This window comes from Nanorana parkeri, unplaced genomic scaffold (assembly GCF_000935625.1).
Source record: "Nanorana parkeri isolate BGI_ZX_2015 unplaced genomic scaffold, ASM93562v1 scaffold309, whole genome shotgun sequence".
Classification (NCBI taxonomy): Eukaryota; Metazoa; Chordata; class Amphibia; order Anura; family Dicroglossidae; genus Nanorana; species Nanorana parkeri.
The window spans coordinates 565989-592458 of record NW_017306577.1 but is presented as its reverse complement, the minus strand read 5'-3'; the positions used below and the strand labels follow the sequence as shown (position 1 = coordinate 592458).

Here is a 26470-nt window from a genome sequence, read left to right as displayed (position 1 = left end):
TTACTGATATACATATTTCATAATTATCAGTTTGTACCTAATTGTTACTTTTTGTATCACAGATGATTAATTTCGCTCTTTGCTGGCGCAGGATTCCCCGTTCTCGTGCATGTTATCAGTTGTGGTCAGGAGCAGTGAGAAGCAATTTGCATGATCTGAGCTGAATTAAAAATTGGAGATGTTTGAAGTGGATGTACTATTGGAAAATTGACAATGTCAAAGATTGCCATGCGTTATTATTCAGGGTTGGGCGGCGTGTTTTGGTGAGTGTGTCTGCTAAACGTGTGCCTCTTGACCAACCGAAGTACTGAAGTGGAAAATTCTGTAGCTTTATAAGTATCCATAAATAAATGTATTCAATAATATATAATATACAGCAACAGTATAATTCTAAAAGCTCAATATAAAGCCCACATATGGCACAGCACCCAGCCTCGGTACTCCTCTCAAGAGTCCTCAGCCCTGATGCAAGCAGCGGGCTGACTCTCGGGAGGAGTTATACAATTATCAAAATGCCTTGATGGGTGGGTTTCACTCTGGAGGAGCGGGTTTTCCCAGGCAGGCTGTATTTGCATTCAGACACCTGGTATTGTCTGGCACCAAGCCGTCAGTAGATCTCACCTCCTGATCTACTGAGCCGACCTGTGACAGTCTAATTGTCACAGGTTGGCTAGAACTATGAGGGGAGTGAAAAGCACTCCCCTCATAGTTCTCCTTTAAGTCCTGTAAGTTGTGAGGTGCGGCCTCCATGGATCAGACTTGTCCTCCAAATTCTCCAAATCTCAATCCAATGGAGCATCTGTGGGATGTGCTGGAACACTTTAAACTCGTTGTTGTGTCCCTAAAACCATTCTTGAACCATTTTTGTAGTGTGGCATTATCCTGCTGAAAGAGGCCACTGCCATCAGGGAATACCGTGTCCATGAAGGGGTGTACATGGTCAGTAACAATGTTTAGGTCGGTGGTATGTGTCAAAGTAACATCCACATGAATGGCAGGACCCGAGGTGTCCCAGCAGAACGTTGCCCAAAGCATCACACTGCCTCCGCTGGCTTGTCTTCTTCCCATAGTACATCCAGGTCCGGTCTCTTCCCTAGTAAGTGACTTCACCTGTCAGTGGTCATAATGTTATGGCTGATCAGTGTACAATCTGATCTCCCTGCTGCCCATGCCCGCTTCACAACACCAGCTATCATCGCAGCCTTCATAAGGCTGGTGCTCATAATACATGACTGCTGCCTGCTGGCTGCAAGTGGCATATATACAATATTTCTATGCGATATGTTGTATTTATCTTGTGAATACTTTGTTTCAATTTTATTTTTCAGCCCTAAATATATCATTTTAATAATACAATCTTCCCTTAAAACTGATCTCATCCCCACACACCTCCTAAAGACCAATTGATTACCTTTAAGGATGTTGCCCAGTGAAACGCTCAATCAAGCCAAAGTCCTGATTTACCCTTTTTTATGGAGCCAACGTAAGTCAAGACGACGTCCATTATTGCCGTTCCATGCGAAGGAGCCGATCGGCGCATCTCTGGGCCAAAGGTCAAGAGGAGGCGGTAATTTTCATCACTCCTCTTATAAAAATATAGCCCCTGTCTCCCCGTCCAATCTAGTAGGAAGCCCCGGAGATGGAGAGCGGAGGGAAAGGCCAGGGGGGGAGGGGTGCAGGTGCTCTCCGGATATTCTCTGAAAGCAGCAGTGAAGAATTATACGTCTAATAAAATGAAATTCATCTGCAGCACTGAGATTGATGTCAGGAGACACAGAGGGTTCGGCCTCTGCTGCTGCCCGCCAATGTCAAAGTGACTTGATGCTTCCTCGTGACGGTTTGATGTACCTTTGATTTATTTCCGCCGTGGCTTCACGCTGAGGTCAGTATGGATTTTCCAGCCGTTCACAAGTGTTCGGCTCAGCATCTCGCTGACCCCAGTTGTACAGGCAGCGGACTCTGCTCTTCCATTAATTTCTTGAAAGCCGTCGGAGCTCTGTATTCTCGGCACATACTAGAACAAGGCTGCGGCCATCCTGTGCATTGAAATCAGCCAGGTGGCAAAAATACATTTAAAGGGTTAGTCCATCCTGAAAGCAATATTTGAGTTACAAATGGGGGTCTTATGTGTTGAGTCACCCCATTAATTGTTATATCACTAGGGCATTCCAGCAGTGAGATCTCCTTGCCATAGTACCTGGAGCTGCCACCAACCGTCATTAAGATTTGGGTGTTCCCACTCTTAAAGGTTCAGTCTATATCACGTAAGCTGAATTAGAGAGGAAGTGAACACTGCGCCAATATTGGATTTCATAAAGAAGGATGAACAACTGGAGTTTTGGGTGAAATTCTCGAATGGATCTCCTCTTCTGGTGATTTTTATGGAATAAAAAAAAAGGAGATAGCATATGCCACCAAGGGGTGGAGTCTGTCAGGCGGCCATTTTTTTTACCATGTGCCTGTCCAATACAGAAATTCCTCCCCCCCCCGTCATTTAGACAAGATTTACATTATTGTGGTGCATAAATGAACATATACTAAAGAAATAGCTTCGCGCTCACCACTCCTCCACAACTGCAAGCACTAAATCTGGATACACCAGAAGGAAGTGATTAAATCATATACAAAATTATCAAATTCACATGCGTTGATGGGTTCTAAGTTAATGGAAGTGATTAAATCATATACAAAATTATCAAATTCACATGCGTTGATGGGTTCTAAGTTAAAGAGACCCTGTTACCAGGCCATTCATTTCAACAAAAAGATAAGTGCATGTCCATGTCTTAGGCATGTTATTTGCCTGTGTCTGCGATGTATAGACATCTAAAAGCCCTGAGACTTTGGCTGGGTGCCACCATCACAGAAAAAATCAAGTCATTTAAATGCTTACTTGCTGTGTTTTCCCTTTCCATAAATCACATTTTATTGACTTGCGACTACTCCAAGAAAAGTCCGTTCCCTAGATAGTCCCCTCCCTCTTTGCAGGTCATAGACCCTTCCACTACAGGGGGTGTCTAATTACGCTCTATGCTGGTCCAGCTCCTCCATCCCTTCCCTCACCTGCCTACATAACCTTTTATGTAGCTGCCAGAGGAGGAGCGAAGGTGAGCACTACAGAACAACCTTTCTCAAACTTTTAACTTGAGATGAACCTTTCAAGGTAACCCCACATAAGGTCCTGAAGGAACCCCTACTAAAATAAATTCACTGAGGCCACTGGAAAAAATGTCTCCTACAATGATGGTTAGTGGTTGGATTACCCCCTTACAGACAGTTAAAAATGTAATTGGTAGCATGTTCCTGGCTTTGTCAAGTGGCGTTAGGCCCAGAACTATGTAGACACCATCTGCTGGGAGGCAGTGACGTGCGGTACCTCTTCTTCTGGGTGAGGCATTCCCCAGCCTCGCCCATAGCACATCCCGCCCCCATCTGCCTAAGCCACGCCCCATGCCGGATGAAACCCCGCTGGACAAAGCCCCGCCCCCAACCTAGTGTAAAGGAGGAGACAGTGAGGAGCTTCCCTGTCCCTCACTTGCTCCTCACTGCTGAGGCACTCCGTCCATGACAGGTTACACCGCGGGGAGGATTTCCCTGCTGTGTAACCTGTTAGATGCCGATCTGAATGGAGAAAAAGCTGTCAGCTTCAGACTTGAAGCTGACAGCTTTTTCCTCCATAATTCTAGGTGAGGCTCTGCCCCACCTGCCTCCCCCGACCGCACATCCCTGGTGGGAGGTCAATCAGCCATAGCCCAAGCAACCCCTAGCCACCTCTGGAAAAACCTTAGAGTTCCACTGAATCCTGGTTGAGAATGGCTGCTATAGAGCCACTTGAGTGACTGTTCTGAATCTGCTGGGGCTTCTGACATCACATCCAAGATGGCAAAACCTAGCAGCAGCTGTTGTTGGGAGGTCAATCAATTACAGCTCAAGGAATCCAAAGGAACCTCTGGTGGAACCCTAAAGTTCCACTGAACCTTGGTTGAGAATGTGTGATATAGAGACACTTCAAATCACAGCTCTAAGTCTGCTGGGGTTGCAGACATTACTTGCAAGATGGCAAGACCCAGCAGCAGCTGTTGCTGGGAGGTCAATCAATCACAGCTGGAGGAACCCTAGAGTTCTACTCAACCCTGGTTGAGAATGGCTGCTATAGAGCCACTTGATTCACACCTCTGGGTCTGCTGGGGATGTTGACATCACATCCAAGATGGTGGCACCCATCAGCAGTCTCAGTGCTTTTGAATGTCTACACAAGGGAGGCTTTTATAGGTAAATAACATGGATAACATATGTTAAAAGCATATATAATCTTATGGAAAGATTGTTGTTGAAATGATTGGTCGTGTGACAGGGTCTCTTGAAGAGTGAAAGAAAAAAAACAACAACTTTGGTAACTATGTAGGAGGTTTGTGCAGTTTTATACTTCAAACATAGAAGAAGAACCATTGTGGAGAAAAGAAGAAGAGAGGAATTTGGATGGAGAAGAGGGACTGCCCCCCCTAGAACAAGAGCCGTTGCCAGCTTTGAAAGGTGCAAATAGTGCTTTAGTGAAGTCCTTCATTACCAAGAGTCAGCTCTCCATGGAGACGGCGATACGTTTGGGCGTGCAGAGAAGTGGAAAAATCTCAGTTACTCAGAATCTCAGAACTGAACAATTACGTGGGAAAAGCGTCTTGTGAACAGTCTGAGACGTGAATTTAATTGCAAGTGTTTTCGGTTTTAATTCCTCTGTACAGGGCTTCTCTTGAAGTCTAGGCACAGAAAGTTATTTGTGCTCCTGGCTCTCTGCCAGCGGCTTCCTCAATGCCAATCTGCTTCCCTCTGTCATGTCTTAAACGGGCCCTGGAAACCGCTTGCCTTTAATCTGGATACGGCGGAATTTATTATGGTTAATTCTACGTTTGTTGTCAGGGATGACGGGCAGAAGAGTTCTCATGTGCAAACCATCAAATATACGTTCCGCTTTATTTTAAAGGAAGCACATATTGAGAGAGACGCATAGACCGCCGCAGCTCGGCTCCTTCTGGATATGTCAGTCGTCTACCTGTTATTCAAAAGAATGAAGATAACTTGAAGCCCAATTGAATCTTCAGTTTAAATTAGTTAAATATATTCCGGGTGCAATAAAATAAAAGGTGCGCAAAGCCTTAGGCCTCATTCACACGAGAAAAGGCCGGCACGTACAGCTCTGTGCTCCTTGCACGGCCGTATCGGGCAGCTCCCGGGAAGGACTCTTAAACGGGCCCTGGAAACCGCTTGCCTTTAATCTGGATACGGCGGAATTTATTATGGTTAATTCTACGTTTGTTGTCAGGGATGACGGGCAGAAGAGTTCTCATGTGCAAACCATCAAATATACGTTCCGCTTTATTTTAAAGGAAGCACATATTGAGAGAGACGCATAGACCGCCGCAGCTCGGCTCCTTCTGGATATGTCAGTCGTCTACCTGTTATTCAAAAGAATGAAGATAACTTGAAGCCCAATTGAATCTTCAGTTTAAATTAGTTAAATATATTCCGGGTGCAATAAAATAAAAGGTGCGCAAAGCCTTAGGCCTCATTCACACGAGAAAAGGCCGGCACGTACAGCTCTGTGCTCCTTGCACGGCCGTATCGGGCAGCTCCCGGGAAGGACAGGTGCTGCGTGTGATTAGTACGCAGCCCCCGTCCTTGTCTTTGGGAGTATGCGGCCGTACGCCGCCGTACGCTCACCTGCCCTGCATGTCCGTGCGGGTGCGGTTGTGGTTGTCCGTGATCGTACGCTGACACCCGCACCTGTACGGACCTGCACTTGGGGTGACCGTAGGGTGGCGTATGGCCGCGTACTCCAATAGAGAAGGACGGGGGCTGCGTACAAAGTCGGATAGAAGTGAGATTTCAGGACCGATCAGGCGTTCCAGGGCAGATCTGCTCTGCACATACCATCTGCGATGCTGGTCTGCCCGGGAACAGCGGAGAAAGCTTTGAATTCTACACCTTTTGCCGGTCACACATTTTTACCCCGGAAAAAGATGGGCGTGACTACATTAAAATGTGTGATCACGTCACCGGTCACACATTCTAAGGCAGTCACAATCTGTGATAGAATACCGGTACAACTGTGCAAGACTGAAAGGAAGCCTGGAGTTCAGCTTTAAACTTAAAGTTCAATTGGGCTTTAAACATGCACCTCCTATAAATAATATGGAAAGCAATCAGAAGCAAAACAAACAAATTATATATATATATATACTAGGGCTGGTAATGATTAAAACTTTTGTGTTCGATTCAACGAATTTTTTTTTAATCGATTAATTTCGATTAATTATAAGCCATTATTATACAGCCAAGGGAACTGTATAACTGGAAGACAAAAAGAAAGAGAAGGGTGCCCACCCTAGTGCAGATGGTTCTTTATTGTTTAAAAATAGCAAAATAGAGTGCAAAGGTACTCACAATGGTAGATCGATTAGAAGCATAAATGAGTAGTTCAAGGATACATCAGTTTACAAACTTCAATCAGCCTGTGTGCCAATATGGACGGCACACAGGCACACAGGCTGATTGAAGTTTGTAAACTGAAGTATCCTTGAACTACTCATTTATGCTTCTAATCGATCAACCATTGTGAGTACCTTTGCACTCTATTTTGCTATTTTTAAACAATAAAGAACCATCTGCACTAGGGTGGGCACCCTTCTCTTTTTTTTTGTAATGCCTTACCTGTTTGAACGGTTGAGCTGGATGCTGTGGTACTGGTGGTTGAATCGGTGGTGTTGGAGATCGAGGGGGTGGTCACTGCCGCAGCGGCTGCCTGTCGGCTAACGAAGGGAAGGGGGGAGGAGTCCGATGACGTCACGGACATCAACGGACACCTCCCCCCTTCCTTTCGTTAGCCGTCACGGACATCAACATCACCGGACTCCTCCGGAGTCCGGTGGCGTCGATGTCCGTGACATCACCTGATCTCCGAGGAACTCCCGGAAGACCCGGAAGCCGGCGGAAAGGTGAGTACCGATCAAAATAATTTTGATCGATCAAAAAAATGAACGATTAATCAAGGGATTAATCGTTAATTTCCGCAGCCCTAATATATACACACACACACACACGTATTGGTATAGAATTTTATACAACGTATTATATTGGTGACATATTTGTCTATAACAGCAACCACAGGCAAATTCTGGGCTTTAATACATTCCCGAAGTTTATTTTTTTCAATATTTTTTTTTTATTTTTGTGCTTTTTTCTTTTCCGCCCCATCTTCTTCGATCTCCAGAATTGATTTATCAATCTCTCCGTCTAAGCACCTTGAAAATATCCTCCTATTATAGCAAGAAAATTGGACAGGGGTGATGAAGGCAAGAGATACCCAGAAGAAAATTAAAGACTAGTTTATTGTTGGAGGGGAAACATGAAACATTAAACCTTGATGTGTCTCTCGTGCTGCTCGGGGCTGTGGAGGGGGGAGGGGGGGAAGGGATGTTTTTCTTTCTTTCTTTTTCTTTTTTTAAAGCTTGCTGGGTAAAAAAATAAAAAGTCTATACAAAAAGCATCCCGTTTTATCTGCCATTGAAATAACCGTTGTTAACTGGTAAATATGGTGCACTGCGATTTATTGTATAAGGGATGAAGGAGTACACATACATGCAACATTTGCTGCAATTATCAAGTACATTCTGGCTCAGCCCATGCGTGCAGTCCCTTCTGCCACCATTACCCAACAAATGTAGCATACGTAAAGTCCGGGTCTCGGTAACATTGGTTGCATTTACATGATGGCAATGGTTATTTTTGTAACTACTGCTCAGACCCGCCACTAATGTGGCACTGAAAATAGGGTCATGACTGCATCCGAGGTCTGTGATTATACTGAAGATATAAATGGGGAGGGTGAGGGGTTAATAGTGTCATTTTTGTTAAATTAAACTCATAGAGATGATGTCACTTTGACCATTCAGTGTACAGTGACAGTGTCTCCTGATAGCCCATCCCCCAGCAAGGTACAATTAGCCATCCACGCACCCTTGTCACCTCCCCACTTCATCAGGTATTGTCCAAATATTTAGGCACATATGACCTTACTTATGTGACTGTGCTTGGGTCTGAGTGGCCAATGGCCTGGTCTTAACACTGTTGGGGCCCCACTGTCGGTTGGGGCTGCCATGACATCATCCACCTGGGCAAGGTATTGTCCAGGTATTTAGGCACATATGACCTTCCTTATGTGACTGTGTTTGGGTCTGAGTGGCCAATGGCCTGGTCTTAACACTGTCGGGGTCCCACTATCGGTTGGGGCTGCCATGACATCATCCACCTGGGCTGCCATGACATCATCCACCTGGGCAAGGTATTGTCCAGGTATTTAGGCACATATGACCTTCCTTATGTGACTGTGTTTGGGTCTGAGTGGCCAATGGTCTGGTCTTAACACTGTTGGGGCCCCACGACATCATCCACCTGGGCAAGCCCTGCCATGACATCATCCACCTGGGCTGCCATGACATCATCCACCTGGGCAAGGTATTGTCCAGGTATTTAGGCACATATGACCTTCCTTATGTGACTGTGTTTGGGTCTGAGTGGCCAATGGCCTGGTCATAACACTGTCGGGGCCCCACTGTAGGTTGGGGCTGCCATGACAGATCATCCACCTGGGCAAGCTCTGCCTTGACAGCATCCACCTGGGCTGCCATGACATCATCCACCTGGGCAAGCTCTGCCATGACATCATCCACCTGGGCTGCCATGACATCATCCACCTGGGCTGCCATGACATCATCCACCTGGGCAAGGTATTGTCCAGGTATTTAAGCACATATGACCTTCCTTATGTGACTGTGTTTGGGTCTGAGTGGCCAATGGCCTGGTCTTAACACTGTTGGGGCCTCACTGTCGGTTGGGGCTGCCATGACAGATCATCCACCTGGGCAAGCTCTGACACTGGAGCTTATTTATCATAGAGTCCTATGGGGAGGTGGTGAGGAAGCATGCATGGGTGGATATACCTTTCTGAGAAGGGAAGGGGAGAGTAGGAAATCAGAAGGCACCTTCCCATTCAGGTCTCAGACTTTTCTCTACTATAGTTCGGTAACACTTACAGGTCTTGTCCTTCCCACTTTATTTTACTATTGTGAACCTATTATTTGTTTCCTTTAAGCTCCCCAATGTACCTCTGTACAGAAAAATAAATCTGCATATTTATACCAACCTATAAATAAGATGCTGCCGTGTCTCCAGTGAATGGGAAGAATATATATTTAACATTAGAATGAAATATCATTAACAAGCCTAGACCCACTCAAGCATCGAGAGGCACTCGAGTAATAAATGGCACATTACCGGCTTTCCCATTTCAGGTTGACATGCCTGGCTGACACCGAGCCTCTTCCCCCTTCCCCGCCCCGGCCACTGTTATTTAGGTTGCTCGTCGTTTCTAAGCAGAAACAGTCATTAAAGCCATTCTGCAGGTTTCTAAGGGAAGCCAGGGTGAAAATTGCAATAATCATACTATCAATCAAAGAGCTTTGACTAGGATTCAAGTGCTACAAAAAGCATATTAGGTCAGCTTCAAGAACAATGAGGAAAGAGTGGAGTGTTAGCTAATGCACACCATCGCTCCTGAGGAGCAGGAAGCTATATATACCTGTTATAAGAGGCCGCCAGAGAGTTTCCCCGCTTCGCTATCGCATGGCGTTCCTACCTTGTAGCACTTCCTGCCAGGGACCTATCTGCATAGAGTTGTCATGTAATCCCTGTGCTTATGTGCGTTCCCCCTGGCAGCAAGAAGCAATATAGCATTGCAAAACTAGAGAGAATGCATGATTAAATGTAGCACTAAAGAATAGTTACATGTTAAATAGGTTGCAAAAAGTCACAGAAGACACAAGTCCATCGAGTTCAGCCAATAAAAACCTCTCGGAATCCAATACCCACAGTGGATCAATAATATACAATATATTGCCAAAAGTATTGGGACACCCCTCCAAATCATTGGATTCAGGTGTTCCAATCACCCCCCATGGCCACAGGTGTATAAAAGCAAGCACCTCGGCATGCAGACTGCTTCTCCAATCAGCACAGTTCAGCACAAGTGCAATGCAAAGCGTGGGATGCCGTGGTGTAAAGCACGCCGCCACTGGACTCTAGAGAAGTGGAGACGTGTTCTCTGGAGTGACCAATCACGCTTCTCTGTCTGGCAATCCGATGGGCGTGTCTGGGTTTGGCAGTTGCCAGGAGAACGGTACTTGCCTGACTGCATTGTGCCAAGTGTAAAGTTTGGTGGAGGGGGGATTAAGGGGGGGGGGGGGGTTGTTTTTCAGGGGTTGGGCTTGGCCTCTTAGTTCCAGTGAAGGGAACTCTTAAGGCATCAGCACACCGAGACATTTTGGACAATTTCATGCCCCCCAACCTTGTGGGAGGAGTTTGGGGATGGCCCGTTCCAACATGACTGCGCACCAGTGCACAAAGCAAGGTCCATAAAGACATGGATGGGGGAGTTTGGGGTGGAGGAACGTGACTGGCCGCACAGAGTCCTGACCCCAACCGCATAGAACACCTTTGGGATGAATTGGAGCGGAGACTGCGAGCCTGGCCTTCTCCCCCAACATCAGTACCTGACCTCACAAATGGTCCAACATTCCCATAGACACACCCCTAAACCTTGTGGACGCCTTCCCAGAAGAGTTGAAGCTGTTATAGCTGCAAAGGGGGCGGAGCCAACCCAATACTGAACAATACGGACTAAGACTGGGATGCCATTAAAGTTCATGTGCGTGTAAATTTTTTTTTTTCTCCTGTCTAAACTGACAAACTGTCATGTTGATCAGTATTGCTTCCGACCTGAAGAAGAGAGGTTAACTCTCGAAAGCTTGTCTTTTATATATTTTGTTAGTCCAATAAGAAAGGTATCATCACATACTACAATACTGCATTTTGTTTTTGTTTTTTTATACATCTTCTCTACTGGACTAACACGGCTTACCCATTTACATTACACTATATATATATATTAAAATTTGTCTTGGTATCGGTCTATTTCAGTCCTCGTACTGCAGAGCTCAAAATTCTTCGTTCACACTGCTCGATTCTCGTACGATCGCGGGATTTCGCCCGATTCTCGTACGAGAATAGAGCAGTGTATGGGCACCTTAAGACTGGGATGTCATTAGAGTTCATGTGCGTGTAAAGGCGTCCCAATACTTTTGGCAATATAGTGTATATAGTGTATACGTATACACACACACACATTTTAGGTGCAATCTCTTGACATGAAATAGATTTTAGCACATTGAGTGAGATGAATGGGCTGGAAGGTGTGACATTGGAGGTGTTTCAATAATAGGAAATGACTTGGTGGATAGAATGACGCCGGGGCGGATGTCACTTAGACGGAGATCATAATCATTTCTTACTTCGCTGCATTCACAATGGCTCTTTGGCACATAGGAAAGGCTGAAAGGTTAAAGGTTCCATAAAGCCCGGTAAATAACGAGTGATGGGGATCAAATATTGAGCTTCGGCGCTGTTCATTGACAGCCCAGCTGCAAAAGGCAAATACAGAATCTCTGTACAGAAGTGTCGCTGAGGATCTCGCGGCGCCTTGGCCAAACACAGATTAATGCTGACCTTTGTCTTTTATCCTCCTCCCCGTCTGAGATCAGAGTCCTCTGTATCATCTGTTGTCAGGCATTAAAGCTGAACTCCGGGCAAACAGCTAAGCGCATGATGAAATACATATATGGGAGCAGTTTTACCCGCCGAAGGATTTCTGTCCATCCAGTCCTGAGATTTACACATCTCTGTCACACAGCACAGCCCTGTCTGGCAGGGTAGTATACATCATTTTTTTTTGCTGGTGCAGGTTGGCTTTTACAGCCCATGTGACTGGACAGTGAAAGAAGAAGCAGCACACCGATGAGCTCATCTCTCTGTTCATCTCTGTGTGCAGTGGAATCAGAGGAAGCCATTTCAGTCCAGGAGGGGAGCCGGTACAACTGTGCAAGACTGAAGGGAAGGACGGAGGTCAGATAGAAGACTGAAGGGAAGGATGGAGGTCAGATAGAAGACTGAAGGGGAGGACGGAGGTCAGATAGAAGGCTGGAGAGAAGGATGGAGGTCAGATAGAAGGCTGGAGGGAAGGATGGAGGTCAGATAGAAGACTGAAGGGGAGGTCGGATAGAAGGCTGGAGAGAAGGATGGAGGTCAGATAGAAAGCTGGAGGGAAGGATGGGGGTTAGATATAACAATGACGGGAAGGACGGAGGTCAGATAGAAGACTGAAGGGGAGGACGGAGGTCAGATAGAAGGCTGGAGAGAAGGATGGAGGTCAGATAGAAAGCTGGAGGGAAGGATGGGGGTTAGATATAACAATGACGGGAAGGACGGAGGTCAGATATAAGACTGAAGGGAAGGCCGGAGGTCAGATAGAAGACTGAAGGGAAGGATGGAGGTGAGATAGAAGACTGAAGGGAAGGATGGAGGTGAGATAGAAGACTGAAGGGAAGGACGGAGGTCAGATAGAAGACTGAAGGGAAGGCCGGAGATCAGCTTTGACTTTTCAGTTTTGTTACAATTCCGATACAAAGTCCCTGAACTATGAACAACAATGTATCTTATTTGTGTATCACTCAGCTGTAGATCCTCCAATCATTACTGAATTGGTGCTGACACTGTCCTTCCTTCTGGAGGGGGGCTACTTGTGTTCCCCATGGTCCCTGTGTGTGTTGTGGAGTAGTCACTGCTCCAAGCTCACTCTCGGGACGGATTACAATCTCATGTTTAGTTTACTCATTTGTATGGAGATTGTAGTCCTTCCCAGGAGCGAGCTTGGAGCGGTGACTACTGTACAACACACACAGGGACCCAGGGGCGTAACTAGAAATCACAGGGCCCCATAGCAAAATTTTGTATGGGGCCCCTTTGACCTCTAGTTACGCCCCTTGCAGAGCCCACTTGAGATCCAAAAAACAGCTCACCTATACTCTCTATGGTGGGCTCTGCAGGGTCACCCTCAGGTGGGCTGGTCACACTCCTTATGTGTCCGCTTCCTCTTCCTGCACGATCGCTGATGGGCCACGCCTCCTCCTCCGTCGCCGGGCCCACCTCCTCTGTCACCAGGCCCCACCTCCTCCTCCGCTGCCGACCATGGGCCCCCCGTCCTCCTCCACTGCCGGGTCCAGCCTACTCTACCGCCACTGCTGGCTCTCATTAACTCCGCAGCGGCTGTGAGAAGAACGCGCTGCTGCACAGATCACTGTCAGTGATCTGAACAGCAGCGCATTGTTCTCACAGCCGCCAGTGAAAGCCACCAGCATAAGATGCCATTGCGACCCAGGCAGCCGCACAGCATCTGACCGGGCCCCCCTGTGCCCCGGGCCCCATAGCGGCCGCCTGGGTCGCTATGGCGATTGTTACGCCACTGCAGGGACCATGGGGAACAAAAGTAGCCCCCCTCCAGAAGGAAGGACAGTGTCAGCACCAATTCAAAGATAATTGGAGGATCTGCAGCCGAGTGATACACAAATAAGATACATTCTTGCTAATAGTTCAGGGACTTGAATCCATTTTTAAGATTTCACTCCGGAGTTTAGTGTCACTTTATTGTTTCAAGCAAAATTCCATTTTCTAAAGCTAAATTTCAGATATAAAATGCACAATTGAATGCAGCTCTGTATTCATCAATTCATTGGTAAATGTATCTTTCAAACACACGCAGTGCTAGGACCTGAGTCTGACCTTGTATCTGCCTCTTGCAGTCCCTGTAAAGGTGGCCATACACTTTACAACCATCACAAGACCTTAGTCTTGCGATGGTTGTAAAGTAATTAAAAAAACGTACGATCTGCCCATCTTGGACAGGCAGATCGCGCTCTCGATCATCGCAAGCCCGCCCCCCTGAGGGGCGGGCTTCCAATGACCGCAATGCTGAACGGGCAGTGTGCGCGTGCGCACACCGGCCCGTTCGGCATTTGTCTCCCGAGCACCGTTGAAACCAGCCGAAAATCGTACGATTTCCGGCTGGTTTTCTAGCGTGCTCCTTAGACAAAAGACGTGCGACCGTACAGTAGAAACGGTCGCACGTCTTCGTTCACACTGCTCGATTCTCGTACGATCGCGGGATTTCCCGCGATTCTCGTACGAGAATCGAGCAGTGTATGGGCACCTTAAAGCAGAGCCCAGGCTGTGAGAAGAGGAAACAGCACAAGGAGCTAATCAATTTATATGTTAACAAGGTTCATGCTGATAAGAGTGAGGAAGAGATGGGCGGCTTTAACTTTTCTGTCCAGTAACAGACTGGGGGTGGGTCCATGATCACCTGGGCTCAGGGGAAGCGGGTAGAAAAATGCCAGCAGTCATTTGATGTTCAACTTGTGAGCAAGGAAAGAAGGTCATAAATACTCAGTACTGGGTCTATATGAAGCCTCCATCAGATTCCAGCAAGGGTAAGAATCAGTCGGTGCGATGTGAACCAAAAAGAGAACCATGTAGGGTTTGGTTGGGAGTGACTCTGGACCTGAGGGACATGTTAGATCTTGATGATGAATATAAGTTAAGTAGTATAGCAGTTAGGCTTCTCCTAAACCAGGGTTATCCTCTACCATTTGAGGAACCTTGGGTGAAGACTTGAAATGCAGAAGAAAAAGAACACCTCCCAAAAAAAGGATAAATCAATGAGAGTGTTAGGCGCATATGTCGCCCTTTATTATAAGCTGATAGCCGATGTATTTCTGTTACCCCCGAATTGAAATGTGTTGGATTTCAGCATATAATAAAAGACAATCAATAGCCTAACCAACTCCTTGATTGGACCTTTTCTTCTATCAAGAGAACTGTGAATGGTGCACACTGGAGGTGATAGGTCTATAGGAACTAAGATGTAGATCCTTTGCAAAGCTGACTTTTACTGCTCACATGCACACCCCCAGGAGCATGCGCTGCCTCCAAAGATCGGATCGTGCACCTTTGCATGCATCAAACCCTCGCTTGTTACTAACAGCCCCTGGCAGGGGGGGGATCTTGGAGTAAGGTTGTAGAGAAGAACTTGTCACACTCCGTACCGGAAACCCCAATGATAGGGATGGGTGCTGAAATGACTGCGGATGTCGCAGCTATCACATAAGTCTGGTAGAGAAGAATGTCACCAGCACACCGAAAATGCATTCAGGATCATCAATTGTTAATTTTATTGAACAGATTGTCAGTGGAAAAACAAGCGCTTTTGGGACCTCGCAGGGTCCCTTTATCAGGCTCAACATTGACCGTAGATGTTGAGCAAGGGACAGTCAGAGACACTCCGCTATACTGCTGAGCCCATGCACATTGTAGAAAAAACGAAAGCCTTGTGACCTATTTGCACCATGCATGAAATTCCCCCCATGGTCACGAAGGGGTTATGGGTCAACATTCCTTCTGGAGCCCCTCTTGCAGGGGAAGGAGCTTGTTGACTTCGGTCCCTCAGCTCAGCGGCCGTGACAGCGGACTCACTCCTGCTCATTCGCGCTGCCTCCATGGTGTCTCCGCTGTGCACGAGGCCCTCACCAGCTCACAATACATGATGGACTGGCTGCGCGGACCGCTCTCTGCTCACCACCTGCAAACTGCTTGTCTTTCAGGGTTTTCCCGGCGCTGCGTGAGATCACCATGAGCCAGAGGAGAAAGTAGAGCAGTACCGGAGCCCCCCTTCCCCCCCGTTCGCTGCCACACTCACCTCCCAGGAGAAATGGTGCATTATGGGAAATGTAAGTAACTCATCTCCCCTTTCTTATTCCTTCAGAGAAGTTTAAAAAAAAAAAGGCAGCAATGCCAAGTTGACTCAATTCTGTCAAATAAATGTGATGTAAGGGCACAGAGGTGTACCCGGGGGTTGTTAATGTAGAAAAGAATATGGCAGAGTTTAGCAATTGTAAATATTTTTTGCGAAAAGTTGCTTTTTGATTGATTGGTTACTCCTACTTCCTGGACTAGATCATGTTTTTAAGACCTCTAAGGGCAACGTGCACCTAAACTTACCGCACAACATAAGATGAAAAAAAAAAAAAGAAGTCCTTGCCACAAAAAACAATTTCCAGTTTCCGAATCTACTTTACTGCCCATTTGCAGCATGGAATGTCTAGTCTGCTAGCCAAAGCGCCTGATTTGTTAGTCAATCCCTAAAGGGTTCCTTTGGACCCCTTAGCAGCCACTTGGAGGTCCTGGGTATCACTGCTAGATTACAGGCTTCCTGTCACCTCTGGTCAGCAAGTGAGGGAATCCTCTGAGGGTGTCCATGTATTATTGATCGGTAGAGGGTGCAGGGGATCCCCCACCTCCTGTGATGTAAGTGCTCTAATAATGATGGATTATATTTCTTTAATATGATACTGATAGTATGGGAACCCTATAGGACTATTCCTTGTGCCATTTGCCCATCAATGGCTCAGTCTTGCTCTGAGTCTGGTGTGCATATAGGGAACTACTAGGGGGGTCCACTAGATGGCATTGGTGTATTGGTTGAAGGTGCATGGAATTCCCCACCTATTGTGATGTCACTGCTCCTATACTTCCTTAATATGATACTAATAGTATAGGGAACCCTTTAGGATTATCCCTTGTGCCCTTTGCTCATCAATGCCTATCAGTCTTTCTCTGAGTCTGGTGTGGAAATTAGGAACCACTAGGGGGTCCACTAGATGGCATTGGTGGATTGGTAGAGGGTGCAGGGGATTCCCAACCTCCTGTGAAGTCAATGCTCTTATACTATCTTAATATCTTTCTGATAATATGGGGACCCTATGGGATAATCCCTTGTGCCCTTTGCCCATCAATATCTTAGTCTTGCTCTGAGTCTGGTGTGCATATAAGGAACCACTAGGGGGTCCGCATGGGGGTATTGGTAGATGGTGCAGGGGATTCCCCATCTCTTGTAACGTCAGTGCTCTTATACTTCCTTACTATAATTCTGATAGTATGGGGAACACTATAGGTATATTCAAATATACATGTACTATACTTCTGTTCCTACTTCCTGCCTCCATTGCTTTGTAATACACAAGAAAAATCTAGGCAATATTTTAAGTTTTTCAGGTAAGAAATACTGCATAGACATATTTTGTATTTCCATATGCAGTCACTAGGTGGAGCTCTCAACTCCTTTTACATATTTTCCATGTACTCCTTAGTTCCTTTGTTGTATACAAAACTTGCATTTACAGAACTCAATAACTCAAGTTGAAAATAACACACAAGTGTAAATAAGTTAAAGCAAGGTCGCTTCCCTTTTTCTCCCCTTCCCTCTGAATGCCCCCCCCCCCCCAAGGTTTCAATGAGAGCTTTCTGAATGGAAAGCTTCCACATTGCATTGAGCTCATTACTATACTGGCAGCAGATCCAGGATGACCTGGGCTCAGAGGAAGTGGGTTGAATGAAGCAGACTTTCAGGCTGAGGACATCACATGGTAGAAACAATTGTCTGCGGGGGTAAATCTTTGAATAGAAGGTGATTATTGCAACAAAAAATGGTTTTGTTATATCTTTTATTGCGCTATTCATGTTTTATCTGTTTTTTTTTTAGTGCTGCAGTTCTTTTTTAACAATATTTCTATCTCAGAAACAATAGTTACAGGACAAATAGGGAGAACGAACTTCCCAGGGAGAACATACAGAGCAATAAAGGCTTATAAAGGCTTAACAAGGTTTTTAACCCTTTCTCAGCCTATTGAAAACTTAATAAAAAGCTTTGGCTTTAGAAACCCTTTAACTAAACATAGGTTCAGAGCATGCTGGCAAGTCAGTGACATCCATGATGGCACCCTTAGCTATTACACCTGTATCATATTCTACTAGATGATTCCCTTAGAAATAAGCAAAGTAGACGTTTGCCAGCCATACCGGGACGTATAGTTCCTCAATGTCTGGGAGGCTGGCAGCTGATGGAGCCAAAAATTAGACAAAAATGTTGCAGACGTTTCATTCCAGGATAATCTATTTGGCAAATGTCGGTTCTGATTTTGCCACAGAGTCTAGAAGCAATTTTTTACCTAATAAAATGGAAACATTGGAATTGACAAGCGATACAGTCCATTTAGCCTGCCGAGTCTGCCAATTTCACCTAATTACTTTGATCGCATGCCGGCGCTTGTTACACAGGAGTCCTGCGTGCAGCTTAATCTCTGAAAACTCTGAAAATTCGAAATTCTCATTTCCATTCTCTCCGAGTGCGCCGGGGAACCGGGAGGTGGCTGTGCTATTGGCAAGAAGGGCAGCTATTCCTCCTTAGGTCCGATTTGTAAGACGGGGGATTTGGAAGGCAGGATATGGACAGGAAAATCTAGGGGAACGGCTGTATCACTTGGAACTCACAGGCTCTGCAGCAATTCAGGTCATGTGACCTGGAGCCACAGCAAAGGGTGCTTTCATCACATCACAAGGGGCACCAATGTCAGTAGAGATGTCAAGACCGATTCCGGGAGTACCGACTCTGGTCTACATGAAACCAATGTCAGTAGAGATGTCAATATCGATTCTGGTCTACATGAAACAATGGGGGTGCCAATGTCAGTAGAAATGTCAAGACCAATTCTGGGAGTACCGACTCTGTCCTACTTGAAACAATGGGGGTGCCAATGTCATTAGGGATATCAATACCAATTCTGGGAGTACCAATTCTGGTCTACATAAAACAATGGGGGTGGCAATGTCAATAGAAATGTCGAGACCGATTCTGAGAGAACCGATTCTGGTCTACATGAAACAATGGGGGTTCCAATGTCAGTAGAAATGTCACTATCGATTCTGGGAGTGCCAACTCTGGCCTACATGAAACAATGGGGGGACTAATGTCAGTAGAAATGTCAAGACCAATTCTGAGAGAACTGATTCTGGTCTGCATGAAACAATGGGGGGCACCAATATCAGTAGAGATGTCGAGACCGATTCTGGGAGTATCCACTCTGGTCTACATGAAACAGTGGGGGCACCAATGTCAGTTGAGATGTCAAAACCGATTCTAGGAGTATCCTCTCTGGTCTACATGAAACAGTGGGGGCACCAATGTCAATAGAGATGTCATTATCGATTCTGGGAGAACCGACTCTGATCTACATTAAACAATGGGGGTGCCAATGTCAGTAGAGATGTCAAGACCAATTCTGGGAGTACCGACTCTGGCCTACTTGAAACAATGGGGGTGCCACTGCCAATGTCATTAGGGATATCAATACCAATTCTGGGAATACCAATTCTGGTCTACATGAAACGATGGGAGCACCAATGCCAGTAGAAATGTCAAGATCGATTCCGGGGGAACCGACTCTGGTCTACATGAAACAATGGGGACACCAATGTCAGTAGAGATGTCACTATTGCTTCTGGGAGTACCGATCCTGGTGTACATGAAACAATGGGGGCACCAATGTCAGTAGAAATGTCAGTATTGATTCTGGGAGTACTGACTCTGGTCTACATGAGTAGAGATATTAGTAGAGATGTCAAAACCAATTCTGGGAGTAAACAATTTCTTTAAAGTCTGTTGACCCTTCATTGTGATGGGCATCCTAGTTAACCAATAAGTGCACTGGGGAGGCAAGAGGCAAGAGCGCTACTTTAACAGGTCAAGATTTGCATGCAACTTCAGCTGTGTGCATCTTATGAGGGTTTCCCTAAAGCCATACTTTGCTTATGTCATTTTTATATCTTACACCCAGGCTGAATTGCGAAGGTTTGTGATTGGTTAAAATGTGTTTGCACGGAATATATGGGGAAGGATGAAGTAACCCCCCCTTTTCCTGCTGTTCTCAGGAAAATCATATTATTCACAGTTATGATAACAACACAACAACTCGGATTGTGATCCATTTTCTATGCATGAGTTAATACAGCGGGGACATCGCGGCTATCCTCCAACCTCAATAGCAGCACAGTGAATGATTAATGTCATAATCAAGCCGCGGCTAATTAAAATTTAAAGAACTTTCTGTATACAAGTAACTCAGAGGGAGCGAGTGAAAGAAATTTAAAGAGGAGGATTCTGGGGGCTGTACAGGATGTTCTACGAAATAGGGGGTTTAATGGACTGTAAAAGAGATTCAAGTGTGAAAAAAAATATTTTTAGCTTTGGAATGCGGAAGGATTAGTCTGTGTCCCCAATGGGAAGATTCACCCTCTCTATTAGTCACCGTTATCACTGGGACAGAAAGTGATGGGGGATCCACCATTTTACAGAAACAGATGGGACACTTCCCATGGGGATACTTGTTTTGGGAGGGATTTCCTCTCACTTCCTGTTGCATCTCTAGGACAGGAGGTGAAGGAAAATCAATCAATCTATCTATCTCAGGGGCTTAACTAGAAATCACAGGGCCACATAGCAAAACTTTGTAAGGGGCCCTGTGGTTTCTAGTTACACCCACCTGATATCCCAAACAGCCCACCTCAGAGGGACTCTGCATGGCCCAGCATAGACTCTCCATGGTGGGCTCTGCAGGGTCTCAGGTGGGCTGGTCAAACCCTCTTACCTGTCAGCCCCGATCCGCTGTCCGCCTCTTAGTCGTCCACAATCGGTTGGCGGGCCACGCCTCCTTGGTCGCCAGGCTCCATCTCCTAAATCGCCGGGCCCCGCCTCCTCCTTTGCTGCCGAGCCGGGCCAAGCCTCCTTCTCCTCCTTTGTTGCCGACGCCGGGCCAAGCCTCCTTCTCCTCCGCAGCTGCTGGCTGTCACTGATTCAGCAGCGGCTTTGAGGAGGAATGCGCCGCTGCAAAGATCAGTGACAGGTTGTCAATCATCTGGACAGTGGTGTGTTCCTCCTCACAGCCGCCAGTGACAGCCAGCAGACTGATATGCCATAGCGACCCAGGCGGCCCGCACAGCATCAGGGGGATTTTCTGGCCCGGCCATCCTGTGCCCCGGGCCCCATATCGGCCGCTTGGGTCGCTATGTGGATTTGCCCACCACTAATCTATCTATCTATCTATCTATCTATCTATCTATCTATCTATCTATCTATCTATCTATCTATCTATCTATCTATCTATCTATCTATACTCATTCTAATACAACAATTTGACAGAGGTGAATCTCTTTCCCAAGCTATCCTAAACACCACTAGGGTGAATCCAGAATTGTAGGGACCAAAATTTTCCAACAGCTGATGTTCTGACTTGTTTTAAGCTTTAAGGCCCCGTTCAGATGGGCTGAAATACTATTCTATCCATGGATACTGTTACACATCGCCATTTATAATTTAATGATCATTTTATGATCCTGAAAAGGATTCAATTAACATAGCAATTCATAAGCCCTGATGAAGGGGGAGAGCTGAGCGCTTGGATGTTTTTTTTATCCTGTTGACCTTTTATAAATAAATAACCACTTTCACGTTGTGGTGGCGCCCCCTGCTCCTGATTGAATTTCTAGGTCGTTGTTCAGAAGTTGATACTGCCATGTCCTGAATGCAATTTCTTTTTTTAAACCCAATGGTGGTTTTCTCACGCAGTTGTGGGGAAGTTGAATTGATTGCAAGTGTCACTTTTAGCAAGCAGCACCACCTGCCAAATGCAACATGCTGTTTAAATTTTCTGCAACGCAAAGCATGGTGGCCGTTGCTTGTATACAGGGCTCAGGAAATGCTATTTTACCTTTTAGGCGGGCAGCTGGGGGATGGGGGGGGGGTGAAAAAGCAGACTAACCACCTGTTGTTAATGCGCCCTTGCCACTTGTCTGAGGTTTTATGGAGGTACTGAATTTCTGTTATGGACCTGGAGCAAGTGATCAATGACCTACAAGTGTGGTGACGTAACCATTACTCCATTGAGATCTATGAGTCCATCTTGGGTAGTGTAGAGTCTGTAAATGGATGACGCAGCTTTACAGGCGGAGCCACCTACAGCCATGCCAAATTCAAATGAAAACAATAGCCTTCAGGGAGAAGCAGTTCATGATTCGGGTACGGGTGTTGGGGGGTTAGGCTGATGAACGTGACCAGGGTTGTCCCTATAATAAGGCAGCCTGAACCAGTTGCCTCAGGGGGCATCTAATTGCGTCACATGGCTGGGACAGCAGATGAGCATGGGTCACATGGGGAGGGACAGCTAAGCAACCTGTGATGCTCTGTTTGGTGTCCCACCCTACTCACTGATGTCACTGGTTGCCAGGAGCTGAGTGGGATGCTCTGGCTGGCATCCCACCCTGCTCCTGGCAACCAGTGTTGTCCGTGAGCGGATCGGGATGCCGGACCAAGCAGGAACCAGAGCACCAGCACCTCCAACCCCCATTGTAATGGCAACCTAATGCATTCTACAGTAGAGCCCTCAGCCCAACACACAAGGCATATACTGGCTCATGTACATTTCTTCATCCATTGTGGTGTTTTGTAAGCCCATTCATAACGAAAAATAATGCCAACATGCCATGACAAGCATTGGTGCACAAGCCCTAATATACTCGCAATGGATCACTAAAGTGCGAATGGGCCCTGAGAGGTTTTCTTTAATAATATAGGGACACGTGTCTCCCACCAAAAATATGGAAGGCCTTGAGGCTCAGGGCAGCTCGGCTCCCCTCCACAGAAGCACGTATTGATCTTTCTCTTACATACTCTGGAGTGGAGTTGGATTTATAAGCTGTTATTTCCACAGCAAAACAGTAATTATTTGCACATTTCCGCCGGAGAGCGGAGCGCCTGGCACCCTCCGTCAATTCTCACTTCAATAGCCGGGATTATTAAAACACTAATACATTCTGTTCTGAAGTGTGTCCTTACAACGGGCTCGCACATTCTGCCGCAGAGCCGGGGAAATATTTCTGATTTTGTTGCTGATTTTTTATTTTATTTTTTTTAAAGCATTTTTTGAAGGTATTTATAAAAGAAAATAAACAGTTGTTAAATTCATAATGTCAACTGGCCCTCTGCAGCAGCCTGGAGAGGAGATGGAAAGACGCCATGGGGCTGAGTTAGTAAAGGTAATGAATAGGAGCAGGGATTAACTGCTGTGGTATGCTTGCATTGAGGGATTTCATGAACGTGTGGATGTACGTGATTCCTGAACCCAGCTAGCTAATGTTACATGTTTAGTGTGCATGGTGCAGTTCTAGTTTGCTGTATGTGGTCTACAGCTATGAAGTGCTGGCTTTGCATCTCCTTTTCCAACAAGGTGCACCAAGTACATGTTGAAAAATAATACTGGGACTAGCAATGAAAATACATGGCGGATAAAAAAAAAACCCTCCACTGCAAGATGCAGGATGTGAAATTCTGTACGTAGGCTGGCCATAGCCTCAGCTGCCAGAGGTGTCCCTAGACCCTCTGCCGCCTGAAGCATGGGGGAAGACGGACAGTGCTGGCGGTGCACACTGAGACTTGGAGGGAAGGAGGTTGCTGGTGGTACACAATGAGACCAGTGGGGTGTTATGCTGGCGGTGTACGGGGGTGGTGTTACCTCCAGTGTCCCGCACAGCTCACTGATGTTACTGGTTGCTACGAGCGGGATGGGGCGCTGGCCAGAACATCCCAGGTTGCTAAGAGCCCTGGCAGTAAAGGGGGCAGCAGGTGACCCTATGAGATGCCACCTGAGGCAACAGCCTCATCAAATCTTATACATGCTACTGACACCATCTGCCCCATGAATAATGAACTAAGCATGATCCTAGAATGTCTGCAGGCTTCATTCACACAGGAGCTGTTGACTGCAACTGAGCTGGACCGGGCTGTCAAACTGACAGCTGGGTCTTGCCATTACACTAGGCAGAGTAGGCACAGCAAAGGAGGGAGAATTCAATTTGCTGTACAGGGTGTCCAAACTAGACGTTGTGTATAACAATTAAAGAGACCCTGTCATCTTGCCCATGTACAATAAGGTGACAGGGTTTGTGTAACACCCTTTCACCAACTAACTCATACTCGCCTTTCTTTCTTCTGTGTCTGCTGATGTATCAGTATTAACAGTGTTTTTTCACATAAAGGGGCATAGTTATAAAGCAATAAATCTGGCATTCCCTAAACATTTCCGAAAGGCGAGTATGAGTTAGTTGGTGGAAGGGTGTTACACAAACCCTGTCACCTTATTGTACATGGGCAAGATGACAGGGTCTCTTTAATTGTTATACACAGCGTCTAGTTTGGACACCCTGTACAGCAAATTAAATTCTCCCACCATTGCTGTGCCTACTCTGCCTAGTGTAATGGTAAGACCCGGCTGTCAGTTTGACAGCCCGGGCCAGCTCAGTTGCAGTCAACAGCTTCAGTCCTGTGTGAATGAAGCCCGCAGACATTCTAGGACCATGCTTAGTTCATTATTGATTCACCATCAGTGAAAGTCAATTTACTGCTTTTATGAATATGCTCCAAAGTGTTTTTTCCCAATAAATTTTGTTGGGATTATTATTTGACAAATGTATTGCACAACATGTATAGAGCAGTTCTTGCAAAGACACCTATTAATGCTTCGTGTTAATATTATATATTGTTATCTTTCTATGATGCTGTAAAACAAAAGGCTATGTTGGCCATTAGGCATTAATGTATATATGTTTATAGTGTAGAAAGCCAGTGAAACATGGCCGCCTCTGACCGCTGCACATAGCGCGCATGCATTTTTTTGCTCCTGCCGGTCCGCTTTGGGTTTTTATCATTCCTGAAGGACTCTTTTCTTGCCAAGATGGGATGGTTTGACTGTTGGACAAATAATGAGGCTCGGAGCATGAAGCAGTTACTCAGCCCTGTCTGATTAATGTGCTATGATTACACATGTGCTGTAAGATGGAGATCACATTGAGAGGCTCGCACTATGCAATGGCGGGTCACCTTGACTGAAGTCTGGACTGTTTAAGCCTTCCGTCTGTCTCCTGGGCTCCCCCCGGGGCTCATGGGATGTGCTAAGTCAAATATGTTTTATTGTCTCAGTTACATTAAATCCACAGCTATAATATTTTAATCATGGTATTAAGTCAGTGGAAGCCTGTACATGAATATATGTCTTAATTGCAAAGGGAATGTGTTACAGTCTCAGGTTGGCACTTTACCCTTGATCATGATGGCTCCTATTGAATCTGTGCCGATTGTCAAGGACTCTGGCAACTGACAAGCCTCTGACACTGTCTGCCCTATGGATGGTGAGTTGAGCATGGTTCTAGAGTGTCTGCAGGCTTCATTCACACAGGAGCTGGTGAAAATGTTCCAGAAACTTAGCTGCGCCGGCTGTACAACTGAGTGCCGGGTCCCGCCATTACACTAGGCAGAGTAGGCCCAGCAATGGAGGGAGAATCCAATTGGCTGTGCAGGGTGTCCAAACTAGACATTGTGTATAACAGTTAGAGACCGGGCTGTCAAATTGACAGTCGGGTCCCACAATTACACAAGGCAGGGTGGACACAGTAGTGGAGGGAGAATACAGGTTGCTATGCAGGTCGTCAAAACTAGATGTTCTGTATAGAAAATTGTAAAATCTGCGCTTGTGGGTAGGTACAGTATAAAAGCTGCTGCGCTATGGACCCTAGGGTCAAATTGATAAAGTGCTAAATGTGCAGCTGCACATTTAGATGTTCTGTATAGCATTTAAATGTGTAACACCCACCCACCAACTCTTTAATGCTCACCTCTCCTTCTGTGCAAAGTGCCCAGTTCTTCTGAGCTTCTTAAATATTGGAGAGGCCCAATCCCATGTGGTGGTGTTTGGACTAAGGCCTAGGCTTGAGCACTGTCATATGAAACATAAGGGGCTGACGTCACCACTCCCTCTGAGATCTGACACATAAGATCCCCATAGGCTTCTGTAGGACCATATCCTGAAGATGAAGACCTCTTGAAATGGTCCCACAGAAGTCAATGGGGATCACTGCAGAAGACTTATAACAAACTTAGATCAAGTCAAATGCAGGTACTTACAAAATTTGCATGTAAAAAAACAAATGTAATAATGTATTAATAAACACAGAGCTGCAATAATTTACATCTTATATATCTGTCTGGAGGTCATCTTTAAAATGTACAATCCGGCACTAGAAGTTTCAACAGCAGAAAGTAAGATGATAAAAGGTTGGTTAAATAGTAAGAGAATCCTGTACAAAATGCAATCTGAACACACGTCTGCTGAGAAGGTTGAAGGATCAGTTATGTTCCGTCCGATGGTTCCATCAATAGTTACTTCCCGTGAGCTGCCTGGAGGTACGCCTTAGGCTAGACTTCCTCTTTTACTCAGCAGCTATTCCGAATAACAGGGCGGCATCGCAATTAAAAATCGGTTGCAGTGCTGGCTATGGATGAAACGTTTTTTTCTTTGTGGTTTGTTAGCGGCAGGCAAAGTGGGCTAAAAAAAATATATGAAAAAAATTCACTTCTGTTGCCCAAATGTTTGCTTGCTTAGTAAGCTTTCTTCCCCAGAAGCGGCTGTTTATCATCTAACGTTAAAATTGATTCCTCAGTAGGTAATTAAGGCACCTGGGGAAGAATCCACTGAATAGATGCATGAGCTTTGTTAACGATGTCAGATTAATCCAGATGGTCGTAGAAATATAT

The 26470-nt window shown here is 46.0% G+C and overlaps 1 long non-coding RNA gene across 1 annotated transcript in view; it reads left to right on the top strand.

Annotated features, from left to right (window-relative positions):
- Positions 1-26470, top strand: part of LOC108788169 — a 380303-nt gene that overhangs the window by 327530 nt on the left and 26303 nt on the right. Inside the window, exon 4 of the long non-coding RNA XR_001941322.1 lies at positions 15600-15725. This is a non-coding gene — a long non-coding RNA (uncharacterized LOC108788169). The remainder of the gene's footprint in view (positions 1-15599; positions 15726-26470) is intronic.